The following is a 20,160-nucleotide window of genomic DNA, read 5'->3' as shown; positions in this document are numbered from 1 at the left end:
TGGCCATGTGTTATATTTTACAGAAAGCAATTCTCTGTTTGATTTTGAAAGGCTATTTGAAGAGCTGTCTGGTCCAACACCAGCTGGAAGCATAAGAAGAGAGAGCTTCGAAGTTAACCTGTGAACAGTAGGCTGAGCTAGCACACAACTCACCTGGTCACAGACTTCATCAGTCTGGTGAGATGCCTTGTATTTCTTTTAAAATTAATTTTAAATCATAACAATCATGTCTAAAATTGACGTCTATTTAAATACATTAGCTAGGGTTGCCATACATCTGGATTTTCACTGTTTGAAATTATTTTGTCCTCTTTAATGATGCATTTTCTCTTATTTGACATTGTGTTTCTTAAAGGAAGACTTGAATTACATCATAAGCACCATCCAATAGATGCTTGTGAGACCAGCGCAACCACATCCCACTACCATAAGAGGACCCAAAGGTCCATCAGGTTGAACATTATTGGTTGTCTCCAATGTTATACCCACTGTAATTGATGGGTATGACTAACTTAGGTTCAGTAACTTCAGCAGGTCAACTCAGAGTAAAACTTAGTTGGATACAACATCCTGCTTCCCTCAGTGACCAAGCAAGTGCTACTGGGAAGACCACAAGCAGGACATGAAGGCAATAGCAACTGCTATGGTGAGGCACATTGCAGGCTGCAAATAGCATCATGAGTGGTAGGTGGAGATAGCCTTTTTGCCTTATCCACTTTTGAATCCACTTATGCTAATGGCCACCAAATTCCACAAACTGGTCATTTAAATAAGTGAAATGCTTTCTGAAGTTTTCCCAGATTTAACAGGAATACTGCAGTCGGAAGCAATGTCTGGGCGAAAATCGGCAAAAAATCGGATGTCTGGCAACCCATGTCGGCAGTGTTGTTTTTGCCGATTTCCCCCCAAAACATAGCTCAACAAATTTGGGCAAAACTTTACAAAGCTCAACAGTTTTGCCAAAGAAAGCTCAACAACTTTTGTGTCCTGGTCTGAGGCCCTGACCACCGGGCAAGCGGCTGCTGCGCATGGCCGAGAGGAGGAAGGGGGCTGGGCTGAGCTGGCCAATCGCATTTCCAGCAGTCCCTCATCAGAGCAAGCTGTTTGCCGCCATTGCTCATGCTGCCGCTGCCTGTGCCATCACCACTCTGCTAAGCACGACTCCTGTGACTGCCATTGCGAGTGGCAGAGGCTGTCGGAGGATGAGGAGCCCACCCCCCAAAAAGCTTGCCAACCTCTGATCTTAGGCAATCCCTGTGAAAGGGTCGTTCGACTCCCAAAGGGGTCGCAACCCACAGGTTGAGAACCACTGATCTAGAGGATACCAGGTTGGCAAAGCTGGTCTAGTCGCCCCTCCTTCCATTTTCAGCCAGGGGAACTACGCAGCTACAGCTGGTGGGTCTGAGGACTGGGACACAAATGCTGGCAAATCAATGGGAGGGATGAGGGAGGGATGCAGAAATGTGCATAACAATTTAGATTGAATTAGAGAGCAAATTAAGCTGTAATGGGCTCCCATTATGCTTATAAAATAGCACAAAGAATTCCAAGTTACAATTTACATTCTGATTATTTCAATAGTTTACAAATTGCTGCCAAATGTCCACAAATGTAAATCTCAAATGCAATGAACCAGAGCCGAAACCTCCTCTTAAATGCTTGCAGAATTTTATCCCCTTTCATTTGTTCTCCCTGCTGCCTATGCAATTACCATCATGTGAGGGGTGTGAAGATAGTGTTAGGTGCCAGAACCTTGGGGCCTGGCATCCTACGGCATATTTGCCTTTGCCTCCCACACCCCTTTGCTCTTACCCTCTTGTCTCCATTGAATATTGTGTGGCATGAGATCATACAACCTGGCTTCAATTGCAATGAAACAGCAAGCGATGAGCAAATTAGCAGCTTCAGAGGAAGTGCCAAACATGCAGGCCATGAAGGATCCTTATCTGGTTCTGTCCACAGAGTCCATACCCTACCTAGAAGTGACTTTCTCCCTGTCTCATTAAGCGTGAGAGACAAAGCTAGGCTGCATATCTGCAGCAGGAGCAGCAGAAAGAAGTGAGTCAAAAACTTGGTCCCCCAACATTTCCCCAGGAAGCTAACGAAAATGCCCGCACCTTTCATTGGACGTCACTGAAAAACCTTCCTTTGCTTAGGTGCAGCTATGTGAGGCAAAAGTGTATTTTAGTAGATCTATTAAAGGTGTTTAAAGAAGGGGAAGAAATGGAGGCAGTGAGAGATTTTACTTTCTTGGGCTCCATAATCACTGCAGATGGTGACAGCAGCCATGAAATTAAAAGACGCCTGCTTCTTGGGAGAAAAGCAATGACAATAGACAGCATCTTAAAAAGCAGAGACATCACCTTGCCAACAAATGTCCATATAGCTAAAGCTATGGTTTTCCCAGTAGTGATGTATGGAAGTGAGAGCTGGACCATCAAGAAGGCTGATCGCCGAAGAATTGATGCTTTTGAATTATGGTGCTGGAGGAGACTCTTGAGAGTCCCATGAACTGCAAGAAGATCAAACCTATCCGTTCTTAAGGAAATCAGCCCTGAGTGCTCAGCGGAAGGACAGATCCTGAAGCTGAGACTCCAATACTTTGGCCACCTCATGAGAAGAGAAGACTCCCTGGAAAAGAACCTGATGTTGGGAGAGATGGAAGGCACAAGGAGAAGGGGACGACAGAGGATGAGATGGTTGGATAGTGTTCTCGAAGCTACCAGCATGAGTTTGACCAAACTGCGGGAGGCAATGGAAGACAGGAATGCCTGGTGTGCTCTGGTCCATGGGGTCACGAAGAGACGAATACGACTAAACGACTAAACAACAACAACAACATCATTAAAAGTGTTAATTAGCCATTTTAAGCTCTGCCACATCTCTTTCATTCTGAGCTCAGGGACATAGGGTTTATTGTACTGATGCATCTTTTTCTTTTTTGAATCTACTGAAGAATAAAATAAAATAAAATTGGGATTAAGGGGTTTTCTCAGGGTAGTGGAAGGTGTGTGTGCCATGTCCTTTTGGTGTAGTGGTGATGGAAATGCTCTGTGGGGAAGGGGTCAAGGAGGAGCCGTTGCAGGGAGTGAACACTCTGAGGAATGCTGGAGGGTACGTTCCTTACCTTTATGGTGTCCATATGTGTCCATCACAGTGCAGGAAAATCCACAGAGGGAAGGGAGGCAGCAGGGAGACACATGGGAGGCCACAGAAGAAATCCCAAAGGCCTGCGTGTGACCCCTGGGCCCCTGGTTCTTGACTTGTGGGCCCTTTCATCTGATCCAGAAAGGCTCTTGTTTTCCAATGTTTGCCACTTTCAGCCATGCTCTGCAAATCAGTCATCTGCAGAACTACATTTTAAAGTTAAAAAAAGAACACACGTGTATCATATTTTATGAAGGCATATTTGCGAAATGGATCCAGAGAACAGATTCATTTTTATCTTATTAAAAAAACCCCAATCAATGAATAAATAGATGTGCTAAATAATCTGCTCGGAAAGTCTCATGAACATTTATCACATTACATCCCTTAGAATTTTTGCTCATCGGTTCAGAAATTAAAATGCTTAATCTTTTCCTCTTGAGGTTTCATAAATAGTGGTGCTCTTCCTCAAATGTATCCAATTATTTTTATAATGTGTTTTATTGAAATATATATTTTAATAAATATGTAAAGTGTAAGTTAAAATACCTATGCATATTCACTGCATTCATAAGAGCTTCAGCTTAGCAGTGTTAATATCCTAAGGCCTCTGGAGCAGGAGAATTCATGTATGAAGGAAGTATTTGTATACAAAACAGATCGTGGATTTTTATTTGTGTTATATTTATTTGTATATTTTCTCCGTTATTACATGCTTGTTTCTGGAGTTGGAGGGCTTGGAATGTCAGATGAGGAGTAGTGAGACATGAGCTATGAAGCTCACTGGGTGACTTTGAACTCTCGCTCAGACAGATCTACCTCACAGGGTTGTGGGAAGGATAAAATGATGGAGGCAGGGGAGAGAACTCTGCATGATGCTCTAAGTTGGGTTTGTGAGTGTGTGTGTGCTGGAGAAAGGGCAGGATTAAAATGTAATGTAAGTCCCATTTGGGCGTTCACTACCATTCAAGCACTAGAGCAAAGGCAGATCTATGGGAGCATGACTGGTTTGGTTGCAACAGGGGCAGAGCTTCTGGGATACTGCAGCAGGAGTCACAACTACGTTCCCGATCATAACACACACATTCTCAATCATACTCACCAACTCTACACCAGTAGCTGATCAGGCCATAGCAAGAGGACGGGTGGCAGGCGTTGCAGCGCTGGGAACCTGGCACACCTTTCCACTGGAAAATCCCTTCTTTATATACTTTCAGTCAGACATTCCAGCTCTGGTGATTCATCGCCATCTGCTCCTTGTCAAAGTTGTTTATTACGTAGTTCATTACATCCTCATTAGTCAATCTTTCTCAACACCCGTCCTTTGTTATCAGCCTGTTTGTACGTCCTTTGTTATCGGCCTGTTTGAAGTCAAGTCTCATGAGCTCAGCACTTCTTCCTCACTTCGCTTGCCAACCTTATCAGTCCCACAAGTCTTAAGGAGACTCCATTTTAGAGTGGTGTTCTTCAGCCTAAAAACAGGTCCACACTCATTCCTCCATTCATACCATAAATCTCTAATGAATATGATTGTTATACTCATTACACTAGTGTACATGTCTTTGAACACAAAGCCGTACACTTAATTTATTTTTACTTTAGCTACTTACATACCACTCAGTTCCTCAAGCTTCTAAGTGGTGCACATACACATTAGAGAAAGCATAAATTACGGCACTTCTTCACTGCAAAACAACCCACTCTTTCATGAAACAGTCTTTCTAGAGAAGTTGTAGAGTCTAGGCTTTGACAAACAGGCTGGATGGCTATTATTCAGACCAGTTGCATATACCCCTTCTTAGGGAATGTGGTGGAGAGGAGCACGGTGGCTCAACTGCAGGCATTGCAAGATGCTGCTGAGACTCATTCCAGTCTGGATTCAGGCTTAGACAAATCACCTTTATTGAGAACATGACAAGGAGAGGGCAGCATTGCTCTCTCTTCCTTATCCCTTTGGGGCTTTGGATACTGTTGACCATGGTAACTGGACCTGCTCCATGGGATGGGTAACAGCGGCACTGCATCACAGTGGCTCTACTTATGCAGCCAACTCCCAAGAATAGCATTGGGAGAGTACTCTCCCCCCCCCGACACTGGGGATCTGTGGGCTCTAATTTCCCCCCATTGCTATTTAATACCAGTAGTCAATTGCTATTGGGAGTAGTGAGTAGAATTCAGGGCAAGGTGTCACCAGTATGCTGAAGGTTCTATTTCTGCATAAATCTGAATTGCAAGAGGTTTTGCTGGTCCTGGACTGATGCTGGATGCAGAGGTGGGCTGGATGAGGGGGAATAAATGGAATTTAAATCCTGGAATGGCAGAGGCTCTGCGGTGAGCTGTTCCTGTGTCTGAGGAATTGGTCTTTACCTCTCTGAATGAACCAGTTTGCTCCTGGATCAATAATGTCGTTGGAGGCCCAGTGGTACAGTGGCTGTGGTCATTTCTGAACTGGGATAACTTCTCCGCAGTAGTCCAGGCATAACTGGTGACTTCAAGACTGGATTATTGCAGAGCATTATATAGCAATGCACTCTGTGTGGGGCTCCCTTACAGCTGATCTAGTAACTGCAGGCTGTGCAGAATGCTGTAACATTATTGTTGACAGTAAAGGGACCTACCAGCATAGTACACCCCTGCTCAAAGATTGGAATGGCTGTTGATGTGCTACTGGGCCAAGTTCAAGGTTTTAATATTAGTATGTAAAGCCCTTAACAGCTTGTGACCAAGTTCATTGCCGTACCCCATACACACCTCCTGGACTGCTTCAATCTGCAGAATTTTCACTTTTAAAAGTCCCATAAAATGTAAAATCTGCATTGGTGATGAGCTGAGCTTTCAGTGTTGTAGCACCTATACTTATTAACAATAGGTACGTGTTTAGAATTACATACCTGAAGTTTGCTGTAGTTTTCTCTAATGGCTTTATTTTGATTTTTTTAAATAGCTGTCTTAATTAATATAATTGAGTTTTGTTTGCCTTTATTTTATTCTCATAATTGTTTTACGCACAATGTCACTTTGAGTGCCCTTTTGCAGCAGACACAGCAGAAACATTTTATAAAGAAAGAAGTTCACCGGGGGGTGGGGAGATGTTCCAATATTCGGGCGGACCATTTCATTCTGGAAGACTTGATGCCATTCTGCTAACTGAATCACCTTTCTGCACTGCTTACAGAAAAAGGATGCATGCTGAGAATTATGGATTTTCAGTTACATTAGTGAATCAATAGCAGAGTGCAGGCTGCAAGCAAGAATAGCTTCTTAGATGCATGGAACTTTTATGCCAACACTACATGAAACCTTTGAAAATCTGGAACACCTAAGCACCTCCTAGGCATTTGTACCTCCTGCTGATGGGCCCAGCACAAAAAGCAGCAATAGGTTAACTTTAAACCCTAAGAACTATCTTCCTGGATCAGACCAAGTTTCATTGAATCCATCATTTTATTTCCAGGTAGGACAGCTGGATGCCTCCGGACATATACTAGCAGGGGATGATGGCATTAATACCTTGTCCTCTTGTTTATCCCTAATGTCTGGTACTCAAAGGATTGCTGCCTTTGAGCATGGAGTTTTGCATAATTATTGTTGCTAATAGCTGTCACATAGAAATGCAGGAGGCTGTATGGAAATTACATCTCCCATGTTCCCCTGGGTAAGGCATCCTGCAGGTTGCTACCCAACATATCAGGGGAAGGGAGAAGGAAGGAAAGGATAGGAAGTGTTCCCAACACTGCTGCCACTTGGCAGGGTATGTGCTTTAGGATGAAGAGGCTGTTGCTGTCTCGGGCAAGGGCTAGTGGACATGTGTGGGGAGAAACCTGGGTATTCTTCCCTGCCCATATGTTGATCCATGCTGAAGAATAACAGAGGTTCTCTCTCATTTGATGCAGCCTTTCAGGAGATCCTGAAGTCCATATCTGACTTTGGCTTGGGAGAATCATTTTGCAATCATTTCTCCACTCAGTGAGTCGGACTCCAAAGAAAAGCAGACACCTCGTCCCGGGTACCAGTGGAACATGGGGACATAGGAAACTGTGTTATACTGAGTCAGACCATTGGTCTATCAGTTGAGGCTGGGGATTGACCTTGGGACCTTCTGCAGATGAGATGCTGCGCATTGCCTTGTTAGCTTAGCCTAGGGGGCTAACAACATCTTCTGACTCAGTTGCTAAGCCTAGCAGCCCTTCACCCCAAGCTGTCAAATAGAGTTCTCTGGCAATCTGCCCTAGAGACTGAAATGACTCAACATTTCTCCAGAGGTGCCTGGGGACCCACCAGGGTCCTGAAGTGTCATAGAAGTTCAAGGTTTTGAGTACAAGCCCTTTAAGAACTCTGAGGCAATCCTCCTATTACAAGAGAGGTGGAACATGCCAGGATTTGCTTCAGTGCGAGCTTAGTCTGGCCTTGACCTTCCACACTACAAGTTGCTAATCATGGAGCTATCCAAGGTACTGCATCTATAGCCTAACCACAATGACATCATGTTACCGACTGCTGCATTGACCATGATTGTTAATTTGATCAGGAGTTTTCCTTGCCCTGCAGGTATAATCTAAAAGCAGAAAAGGATATTGTTTGGGTGAGAACTTTTCCATCCATCAACCAGTCACTTCACACAAACTATTAATCCCTGAATGTTCATCAAGCCAAGCAACACTCACATACAGAACAAGTGCTGGACTTGGGCAGTTGTCTAAGTTACAGAACAAATAATTTGTGTAAGCCCTGCTTCTGATCCATTAGTTTACTTGAAAATCACTCATCCTAAACTCATAGTTATCTGGCTTTAAAGCCTCAAGGTTTGGCAGAGCTTGTTTCAATTGAAGTCAATGGCTGAACTCCTATCGACTTCAACATTGAGCTGTCCCTTACTGAGGAAATATATTGCTACCACTGTGGACTAATTCAGTCTACAATAATTTAGAAGGTTGCAAGAGATGGCTGAGATCGAAATCTCCATCTGGAAATTCAAGGCTTGAAGCTGTCTCTGGGGTTCTTCGTGTTCATAAGTAATCCTCTATGGCTCCCAGAATCATTTGCTTTCTACAGTATTCTGTGTTATTGTTTTTCTTGGTTAAGGCTCTCTGGTAATCAGATTTTTTCTTACCTTCAGGGGGAGGATATAAAGCTGTCACGTGGAAAGTTTATGTGTGCCCCAAACCTCCCAATGTAAAGCATGGAAGCCCAAAAATGTCCAAAGAGAAAAATGAAAGCTGTTCTTTTGGATATAATAGGCATCTGCAAAATCAATATGGGCATCTTTAGTGATTGCCACATCTGTACAAGAGATGCCCAACCACAACATCTCATGTGTAGTGTAGAAATAAAGGGAAACCCTATTCTTCCTCTGTGTTACATGCAGACCACATGATATACATATGATGTATTTCAAACTTAAAAGTGAGTGGTATATAACCATATAGTTGTGTGTGTGTGTGTGTGTGTGTGTGTGTGTGTGTTTTGAGGTCTTTGTCTTCATGGCAGAGAATATGGGCAGCCCTACCACAAAACAGTGTTGGGTGATATTCTAGTAAGCTTTGCTCAGAGTATACTCATTAAAAATCAATGGACCTCACTAATTATTTCCAGTAATTTCAGTGGGTATACCTCCCTGAGTAGATAAAGATCTGTATCTTTAAACAGCCTTTAATCTTAAGTTTTGTCCAGTATTGTAATCTATGGGCAAGTGGATGATGTTTTAGTAAACTGGGTTACATTGCGCCATTATTGTGTGTGTGTGTGTTTGTGTGTGTAAGTTAGCCTGGGGTCTTTTGACAAAGTGTGGGATATATGGTTGTTGTTTTTTAAAGAAATACAAATAATTAACCACATACACCCCAGCTCTATGTTCTTGCTCTAATTCTGGGATGACCACAGCTGCTTTAAAAAGAAAGAAAGAAAGAAAGAAAGAAAGAAAGAAAGAAAGAAAGAAAGAAAGAAAGAAAGAAAGAAAAGTAACCGCAATTCTCCCATCTCTTGTCTGGTCATCAGTTAAAGAACTGCTTTTTCAGTTTATACCATGAAGCGTATACGCTTCTCCTTCATGATTAGCAATGCATTAAGAAAATGACAGGCATAGGACAAAATGCTACACAAACAATATTTCTCTAGAGGTGCTGTAGTTAATACTCTCTGGTACCTCAAATCCATAGTGACCCTTAATCTTTCACTCAAACAGGAACTCAGTGCTCACATTGAGATAGCAGCTACTACTTTTTGCAGACTTACAAAGCATGCATTGATAGTGAGTGCTGTCACTGGACTACAAAGTCATGCAAATACTTATTTAAAAAGATGCAGATCAGCAGGCTGGAGATCTCAGTTTCCTGTTGTATGGCAGCCCATGAAGAGAAACTCAACAGCTTGTGCTTCCACTCTACTAATTTCTTGGTCTTTCCTGACAGGATAAATCAGTGGTAGATATTTTCTTGGGTGGGCAAGTTTATATAGAGTGTTATTTATTTATTTATTTATAATTCAGCTAAGCTTTACTCACAGTAGACATACTGAAATTAATGGACCTAACTTAGTCATGCTTATTGATTTCACTGGCTGTACTCTTAAGTAAAACTAAGATGCAAACCACCCCCAGTGTTGTGACCCTTCTTATATGGAGAGAAGCATATGCTATCATAGAACATGACATAAAACACAAAAGCTCTGGTGGGTTTCTAGATCAAGGGTAGACAACTTGGTGTCTTCTAGGTGTTGGACTACAACTTCTATCTCCACTGGCCAGTGACACTACTGGTTGGGGCTGATAGTAGCTATAGTCCAACAACATCTGCAGAGCACCATTTTGACTACCCCTGCTCTGGGTGCAACTGTATGATGCCAGAAGAAAGGGCAGTCATCATTTCCACTTTGTAATACAGTTACATCATTGAAATAATAACAATAATTCAAATATAAGTATTCCCATCTACTATTATATATGCATCAAATATGCAAAGTGGTGAATATCCCATCTCCTCCCCTTGCAAAAAAATAAATGAGTTAAAGGATAGCCCTCTGGCAGCCTTTTAATTGTAAAAAAAGAATGTATTACAAAGAATAAATTACTTTCATTTGTTCTGATGGCATATTCGTATGACCCTGTCATATTTATAAAGCCTGTTATTAATCTGAAGGTCTGACATCAGAGCATCCACTTCTCTTCACTTTGGGACTAATAAAATAAACTGTTCTGTGGCACTTATTAAAATTCCTGAAGTATGAATAGACAGCTGATATTTCTCCCCTATTAAATAATAGCAGGGGATTGACCCAAATATTATATCATTTTGGAGCTAATAGTTAAGGATGGCTGATAAATTCCAGTCTGCCACCCTAGAGCATGAGCATTTTGATACTGGGATCAAAGTAGGCTAATAATGCGTTGTAGAATAGAATGGTCTGCTGGAATTAGGGCTGTAATTCCTATCCATCAAACTAAATATATAAATATGTCTTCGTTGTTTAACTATGCAACTCGCTCCCACAGAAGGCAGCAATGGCAAGCAACTTGGATGGCTTTAAAAGAGGATTAGACAACTTAATGGAAGATAAAGCTATAAATTCTACTAGGCGTGATGGCTATGCTTTGCCTCCAGAGACAGTAGTGTGTCTGAACTAGGGCCTAATGAAACGAACCCTTGTGTCACGGGCAGTCAGAGTCCCGGCTTGGTACGTCGGGACCGGGGTAGAGGTTGGGAAGCAGGAATCAGCAGTCCAGGGTCAGCAGTCCAGTGGTCAGGAAGCCAAGAGTCCACAAATCAGGAAACCAGGAGTCAGGAAGCCAAGAGTCTAAGGGTCAGGAAACCAGGGGTCAGGAAGCCAAGGGTGCAAGAGTCAGGATACCAGGAGTCAGGAAGCCGAAGCACAGCTAGGTGGGCAGCATGTTGCCGTTGCAAAGAGCCAGAGGGAAATGCTGGTCTTCTCTACCCCTCCCAGCCCTTGCCACCAGGTGCTACAAATTTTCTACCAAGCCTCACCTCACCTGTGCGGCCACACCTTGCCCTTCCAGGCCAAACACAGGAACACCCCAGTCCTACAAGGCCCTACCAATCACAGGGCCAGGCTCCTGCACACACTCTGTGTGCACTGAAGCCATGGAGAAGGCCTAGCCCACACTGTCACCCCCCAAACACTTCTGTTCATGGTCAGTCTGAAGGCTGAATGTATTGCTGTCTTGCCCACGTTGCTGAATTTTGGAAAGTACAGGACTGAGGGGTGAGGGGGGGATAGCTCTTATACATACAGCACACAGTTTAGCAGTGAACTTTGCTCCCATAAGATATAGTGATGGATACCAACTTGGATGGATTTCAATAGGGTTTTGACAAAGAAATGCATGGAGGCAGTCCAAGCGTGGAGGCGATTAAAGCAGATAAAATCACAATGGTTTATTTTATTTTCTTAAATCATTTTTATTGATTTTCCAATAAAAAATCCAAATAATATATCCAATCATAATACTCCAATTAAAATAAAAAAAACTAAAATAAAAAGACCAAATTATAATTATTAATTTTTCGGGAGTCCCCACGGTCTGGATTCCTGAAGCATGTCCCACATCTCAGTCCTGTGTCTTCTCGTTGTTTCCATATTTTCCACATCTCAATTTTGAAGCTTAAATCACAATGGTTTAAACCTACACAGAAGCCACATTTACACTGTATATTTACAGCACTGTGATACTACTTTTAACAGTCATGGCATCCCCCAAGGAATTCTGGGAGCTGTCATTTGTTAAAAGTGCTGAGAGCTGTCAGGGGACACCTATTCCCCTAACAACTCTCAGCACCCTTAACAAAACTGCAGTCCCCAGGATTATTTGTGGTATCAAAGTGGTATCACACAGCTTTAAATTTTGCCTGCGACAGGTACCAACCAGTGGAGGCATTACCAACATGCAGGAGGCAATGCCTGCTAGCCATGCACCCATACCATTATATGCATAAGCCTTGCATTAAGAAAATAAAATCAAGGAAGAAACAAAATCCATCACACTTCTATATTCAAAGTGTTTTGTGAAAGGAACATACATTGTACAAAAGGTTGTACAGCAGCGGAATTAACTGAGCACCAGACTGTTGGATTGGAAACATGTTAATGGGCACCACTATTACAATGAATCGAGCCACTAATCCAAGAGCTTGGGTAGAAATATGTTTTGCGGCTTTTAGTCTAATGAGGCTTGCTATGTCTTTGCTCTGTTTGAAAGCCAGGAAAAGATTACCCCACCATTTACAAAGAAGGATTAAGTATTTGTAGGACATCCTTCTCCAGTGACATCACTCGCTGTCAGGATTTGATTGGAATTTGGGACAAAGCAGCACCTTAACTGATTTCTGCGCTGAATCACACCTGCCATCCTGTAACCTGGGTCCCAGAGAGCCTGCATGAATTATTTGTCATTATTTGCAAATTTGGATCTCACGGTTCACCCCAGTTCCAAATCATTTATGAATGAGATAATTAAACAGCACTAAACTGAAAACAAAACAAAAACAGCCTCTCTTAAGCACTTTTCTCTATAGTTCCCACCAATGAGTTCCCTTAGCTGCTCTTATCACGAGGCTCTGCAAAGTATGTGAAAAGGATTCAACAAATTTACACAGCTTAGGTCTACTAATGGCTTTATCCACAATTGACTGAAATGAAGCCTTCCTATTCAAGAGCAGTATACCAGAAACTAGGGATGCAACATGTTTTCTCCATAACGCACTGTGTGTGAGCATCCAAGAGGTATCAGGGTGCTTGCAGTTGGAGACAGAACGGTGAACAGTAGGCAGACATTTGGTGTCATCCCTGGAAAGCAAAGTTTGTGAGGTGATTAAAATAGTTCCCTCTGTTTCAAACGTTCAGGCACAAGTGTCGCTGCTTATGTAACTACACTGGCATTGCTCTCAATTGAGAGGGAGGTGTTGTAAGGCCCAGGGAACCCAAAGATTTTCAGGGGGGGAACCACACACACATATGTATGTATTTGTATTTTATATAAAAACCAAAGAGGATAAAAACCTCAAATAGCCCAATGAGGGCTGAGTGTGTTCAGTGGCCATAAAATGCTGATTGATTGATGGGAGAAATAATGGAATGGCATAGCCTGGAAGAGGGCACAGAAAAGGAGTACATCACGTGGCAACATTTTGTTGAAGATCTTACTTGTTTATTTTAATGCATGTTCTGACATAGCATGTATGCTTGCATATAATGCTGAAGAATACAGAATATTTTTGACAATGACGGATCAATTAATCAATATTCTCTTGCCTGCAGCATGGAGATAAACATCGCCAATGTGAGGCTTCTTCATAGTTGCTGCGTCAGTTCATGCATCCTGTGCTTCTGCCTCCCAGTAAAACAGAAACACCTTTTGTCTTGGTTTGCTGCTGTAAGGTGATTAAGGTAATGGAAGTCTCTTCAGCATAATGAAAACCAAATGTTTCGGAACTTCACAAAGTTAGATATGTGCATCCATCTACAGGACTCCTTGTTCTTTAACACACCTTGTTCTTTAAGACCAGTGGTTGTAGTGAAAGAAATGGAAATAATGGAGTAGGAACAGCAAAATTAATCCAGTTACTCTGGCCTGGTTCAAATTTAGTAACCCTGTGGGAATGATCCTTTATGAACATTAGGAGTGAGCACTATCCCCTGTCCTCCTCCAGCATGACTATGATGTAAAGATTGGAAGCGCCTGCTTCCTGATTTAAACTAACTACAGTTTACGATTGCAAGCCAAGATCAAACCATGATTTTTTCATCTTGACCTGTTCCAATAAACCATTGTTTAGACCAACTCTAGTTCCCAGTTTGGATGTAACAAGAAACAATGATTAGTTTGAACCAGGAAACCAGATGCTTCTCATCCAGTGGCGTAGCGTGGGGGTGCAGGGGGGGGCTGGCCGCACCGGGCGCAACATCTGGGGGTTAGGGTTAGGGGGCGCAAATCCATGGGTTAGGGGGCGCAAATCCACGGGTTAGGAGGCTCAAATTACTTGCCTTGCACCGGGTGCTGACAAGCCACGCTACGCCACTGTTCTCATCTCCTCCTTGTGGGCACACTGGGGGGGGGAGAGAGAAGGGAGGGGGATATACTTGCATCCATGGCTCAAACAGTCTTAATCCCAAGAGTCAGGACTTGAAGTGGAAACTCTGTAGTATGATGTTGGAACCTAGCTTTAAACTTCCTGGGATAATCCAGCCATGAATTCAGACAACTCTTCTGCATAGGGGTGAACTGTGTTGTACAATATCAGTTGCTGTGTTTTGCAGGTAATATCAAGCCTGTGGAATGGCTGTGTTTGATATAAGTACTAGGAGCCTGGGCTTTTGTCCTTGCCTGATCAACAGAGCCTCTGACATTCCTTAGGCTTTTGCTTCCTCCTACTTCTCCACAACGTTCAGGCCTAGATTCAGAAACTGTTATAATTTCTTACAGGCTATGGTTCAGGGGCACCAACTCTATGGATCTGCATTCCACTTTTTGTTCTGTTAGAACTGAAAGCTACAGGTATTCCTATGCTTCTCTCTATTTGAACTCTGTTATGCAATTGGATATCTGCAGTCTATGTTCTTTTGTTTGAAGAATAATAGTGTATACGAGTAGATGTCAGTGCTTGTGCAGGATGAATGGTGATGGAGGGCTTTTGAAGTGAAATATGTCAGAAGATACTGACATCGTCATAACAATACAGGACTTTGATTATATTCACTGAGCAGCATCGACTCTGCTGGGGCTGCTTAGAGGAGTTCAGCCTTCATTCCCAAGCTTGAACCATCCGTTATGCCTTCTTCAATGTACTGTGAGCCTAAAATTCACAGATAGAAGAGCCTGCTCCAAAAGTTCACTGAGGCAAGTTATTAAAAATTTGCTGCATGATGAATTTGGAACCCAATGCAGGAAAAAGAACAATGTTGCCACTCTGATGGGGGAATGTTGAGAAAGCTAATTGTAATTCAAGTTTGCTTTTTTATGTCAACACTTATTTTGAAAAGTTAAAGAAATAGGTAAAAACATAGATAAACAGAAAGACTACTAATTTGGAGGGGGGGAGAGACTCACAGACTATAGTCCTTAATGTGTCAGGATAGCCATGGGCAAATCCGTCAATTTCAGTTTCTCTTTTTTATAATCTTAAATTCACTTCTCCACATTTCCACATTAATGCATGAATCATTCATTTCTTCAAAAGTTCTCATGAAAATTCATCAGTTAATTTATCCCACTTTTCACTAATATGTCATAGTTAGGATTACATGGGGATTACATTCTGGTGATAGCACCTAAAGCCAAAATTGCATATAGTCAAAACCCATTGGGTTAAATGGCGGGTGAGACTGCCACAAATCTTTTTTCCTGGATGCCCGTCCCCTTTCCACTGCTTTTTAATTTTTTAGATTTTTTGCCAAGCTTGTAAAGCTGAATGCACACAAGTTAAATGTGCATCAGTTGTGGGCTTACTGTAATGCATTTTTGTACATTAATTTAATGAATATATTGATTTTATGGACAATTTATCCTAGTTTATGTATTTTTGTATACATTACTGGACTGGAGAATTCAGAGAAGTGCAGATTTCAAGGGATGGCCATATTTTGGTTCATGCATTGTTCTGGGAAATGAGAATTTGGTAAAATAAATGCAAACTGAACTGCATTTCTCCCCAGTCCCTATATCAGGCCTAAACTTAGAGGGAAACAGTTTGAGACAGTCTGCATGTGTAATTTATGTAGCCAAATCATAACATAGCCAGGAAAACAAATACATCTGCACTTGATTGGAATTTGATCAGAAGTTTGAGGGCCTTCCTCCTATATGGAAACCTTGTCACAATAACTCAAAAAATAATAATACAGAATCCTCTTTTCTTTCTTTTTTTTAGTGGAAAAACAGCAGGCTTGCTGCAGTTGCTGAGTAAGTTTGTACCTTACTGTGGCCTTCTAAATGTTTATCAATGCAGTGTACCGTAGTGGCTAACAGTGTACAGTGGTGCCTCGCAAGACGAAATTAATTCGTTCCGCAAGTCTCTTTGTCTTGCGAGTTTTTCGTCTTGCGATGCACGGTTTCCCATAGGAATGCATTGAAAATCAATTAATGCGTTCCTATGGAAACCGCCTTCAGACCAGGTCCGGGGACAGTCTGTCTCCCGACCTCTTCTGAAGGCTGGGGGGGGGGGACAAGGGCTTTTCTTCCCACCCCCAGAATTTTAAAAAACCCCGGGACAGCGGAGGACTTCTCCGCTGTCCGGGGCGATCTTAAAATGCTGGCCGGCGGCATTTTAAAATCGCCCCGGGACAGCGGAGGACTTCTCCGCTGTCCGGGGCGATTTAAAAGCCTCTGGGAAGGCAGGCAGAGGGGACAAAGACTTTTGCCCCCCGCCAGCCTTCAGAAGAGGTCCTGGACCTCTTCTGAAATCAAACCTTTATTAGGCATTGTACAGATAAAACCATAAAAGAAAAAGTAACATATAAGTGACTTGAAGTATATGTAAGAAGGCAGCGGTTGGCTACAAACATATATATATATACACATATAGAGTCAGTGATTTTCCTTGTTAACCTGCTCCTTGGAGGGCTGCTACCAAAAACTCAGCTACCCCCGCCGTTACCCTTTGGTCAACGTCGGATAGGCAGAATCCCACACATTCACCTTGTTGGGGTTCCAGGCCACCCAGAAGAGGGGACAGCACGCGTTGACGGAGCGTACTGTTCAATGGACAATGAAAGAGAATATGCTCTACAGTGTCCGGGACATTCATAGAGCATCTGCAGAGTCTCTTGTTTCTAGGGATGTTTTGATATCTTCCCCTGACAAAAGCTGAGGGAAAAACATTCAACCGGGCCAGCATAAAAGCCCTACGTTGGGCTGGGATTGTTAATTTAGTGACGTAGTTGGCTCTGCTATCTAAGATATTTAAATCATAGAATACGGGGGAGCAAATTTTGTTTACTGCTGCCATAATATTTTGTCTCTCAACATCCTTTAATCTAGTTAGGATATTATGGAAAATGTATTTCTCATTAGAATTGTATAGGGGCTCCAGCTCGATGCCTAAAGATTCAATCTTTTTTTCAAGGTACTGGTACCATCTTGATTTATAAGAGTCTTGAAGCAAATCAGCGAGCAGGCTTGATGGAGAGCAGCGAAAATGGCAGCGTAACCAGTACTTTATTGAGGTGGACCAGGCCCAGTATTCCATTGTGTGTATGCCTATTTCTGCACACATTGTTTCATATTTGATCACAGCTGGGAGTCCAAGAATACATCTCAGAAAGCTGGAGTGGATCTTTTTTAGATCACTGTTATATGCTTGGACCCATAGTGGGATTCCATAGAGTATCTGGGCTTGCACTTTTGTTTGAAATATCTGATTGGCCGCAGGAATAAATTGATTACCTTTCTGATAGTAAAAACGAGCAACTGCTGATGAGGTGCACTTTGCCTGCACTGGACACCATGCTGATGAGGTGCACTGGACACCATCTAAACCTGGACCTCTTCTGAAGGCGGGCGGGGGGCGAAAGTCTTTGCTCTCCCCCCCGCCTGCTTTCAAAAGCCGTCCGCTCTCCCAGGAAGGCAGGCAGGGGGGACGAAGACTTTCGCCCCCCTCCAGCCTTCAGAAGAGGTCCTGGACCTCTTCTGAAGGCGGGCGGGGGGCGAAAGTCTTTGCTCCCCCCCCCCGCTTGCCTTCAAAAGCCGTCCAGGACAGCGGAAAAAGTCTTTGCTCCCCCCTGCCTGCCTTCCTGGGAGAGCGGAGAAACGCGCTGCTTTTCTCCGCTGTTCTGGACAGCTTTTGAAGGCAGGTGGAGGGGGAGCAAAGACTTTCTCCCCCCGCCGGCCTTCAGAAGAGGTCCAGGACCTCTTCTGAAGGCCGGCGGGGGGCAAAAGTCTTTGCTCCCCCCCGCCTGCCTTCAAAAGCCGTCCGCGATAGCGGGAAGCGCTTCCCTGCTATCCCGGACTGCTTTTAAAATGCTGGCGGTGGGGAGCAAAGCCTTTTGGCCCCCGCCGGCCTTCCTGGACCTCTTCTGAAGGCCGGAGGGGAGGGGAGGCTTTGCTCCCCACCGCCAGCATTTAAAAGAGGTCCCCGGAGATTTCCCTATGGGCTTTCTTCTTGCGAAGCAAGCCCATAGGGAAATTTGTCTTGCGAAGCAACTCGCAAATGGAAAACCCTTTCGTCTTGCGGGTTTTCCGTCTTGCGAGGCATTCGTCTTGCGAGGTACCACTGTATTCTGTGAATCAGGAGATTCTGGTTCAGATTACCTCTCTGACAGGAGCACATAGGGTAACTTTAAGGCACTACTTACTAGGCTTCAGTAAATATGAAACTAGTTGTTTTAAGCCTGAATGAGGAAATGTGTTTGAAACACTTTGAACTCTACAGAAAAGCAGGATATCGTCATTATTATTTGAAGCAGAAGTAGGGGTGGGGAGAACTGCAGCCAGGCTTGGAACTGGCTCAGGAAAACTAGCTATTTTGCTAAATTTTTGAAAATTACTATGTTTACAGTGAGCCCAATTTAGATCCTACCATAATCCTGTTTGTAAACTTATTAAATTTATAAACAATATTTTTATCGATGCTGAAATTTCAGCAATGTTCTACTTTAATTGAGTAGATAAAGAAGAGAACAAGGTTTTGTTTTTCATGATCAGTTGCTATCAAGGTCTCCTAGACCAGGTCATCCAGTTGCTTCAATCCAGGCCTTGGGGGGGAGGGGGCAGAGGTAGGAGTGTTGGGGGTACGATGGACAAAGCAAGGGAGACTGAAGGTTTTCCCTGACTCAAATTGCAATCAGAGCCGGTAAGACTACTTTTGGAATTGTAATACAGGCCTCTTATTTGAGCTGATCATTATGAGCTGGCCAAATTCATATTTCTAAGGCAGGAAATAATTTCAGCACCATCACTAATTATTATTTTGCTGCAGCTTAGCATATCACAAGGCAACAGAGCAGTACTCCCTGGGATTCTGCTATGCTCGAGACTGAAATATTGGCTGACCTGATGTATCCACCCCAGGAATGTTCTGTTGTATTTTGATTTCTGTCCTCTTTCAATGCTGAAAAGTTTGTGTTTCCTAGGAACTATGAAGTGCCTCAGTAAAATGTCACTTTTTATAAAAGCATACAAAAAGAGAAAATAAGAGCAGGATCCATGGAATTACAAGAAGGCTCTTGCATTGTTCAAAACAGCACTGAACTATGACAGATCTCTCTGTGATGCCACGGAAGTGAAGTGAATGTTCATGTCAAGCACTGATGAGCACTTAGTCCTGAATGCCCTTATGCTCCATTTGCTTGAGGTTTCTAAAGGGCAAAACTCCGAAGCTCTGAGACACAAGGTTGAGGGCATTTGGAAGGAGGGGAAGTGGAATTCCTAAGACCCTAGACATGATTCCTTAGATGCAGGCACTATGTTGAGATTTGTGTGAAGTCAGTGATCACAATTTACAGCAGTGTAAGACATCCTTTCATTGGAGACAATATGTGGTCTGCCCTATGAAATGGTTGTGAATTCTAACCAATATCAGAAGAGGTGGTAATAATGGAAAGTATCTTCTGTGATCACTAATTGCCCCATTGGACCGAATCCACAGACTGTGCCCAAACCATGCAATGCAACAGCAGTCTAAATGAATTAAATTAATTGCAAATAGTACAATTTAAAGTGAGCAAGATAAGAAGTTTATAAAATTATGCGTGGCATGGAGAAAGTGGATAGAGAAACACTTTTCTCCCTCTCTCATATTACTAAAATATTATTACTTGCCCTGACCTATCCACTGTGATCCACGCGATGGTCACCTCCAGACTGGATTATTGTAACTCGCTCTACGTGGGGCTGCCCTTGAGACTGACCCAGATACTCTAGCGGGTGCAGAATGTCATGGCGAGACTCCTTACGGGGTCCTCGCTGCAAGATCACATTCACCCGGTGCTATACCAGCTGCACTGGCTCCTGGTGGAGTATAGGATCAGGTTTAAGGTGATGGTTTTAACCTTCAAAGCCCTATACGGCCT

The sequence above is a fragment of the Podarcis vaucheri genome (genome assembly GCF_965113315.1).
Source record: "Podarcis vaucheri genome assembly, chromosome: 9".
Taxonomy (NCBI): Eukaryota; Metazoa; Chordata; class Lepidosauria; order Squamata; family Lacertidae; genus Podarcis; species Podarcis vaucheri.
The sequence above is the reverse complement of the archived record's forward strand: the minus strand, read 5'-3'. Positions refer to the sequence as shown.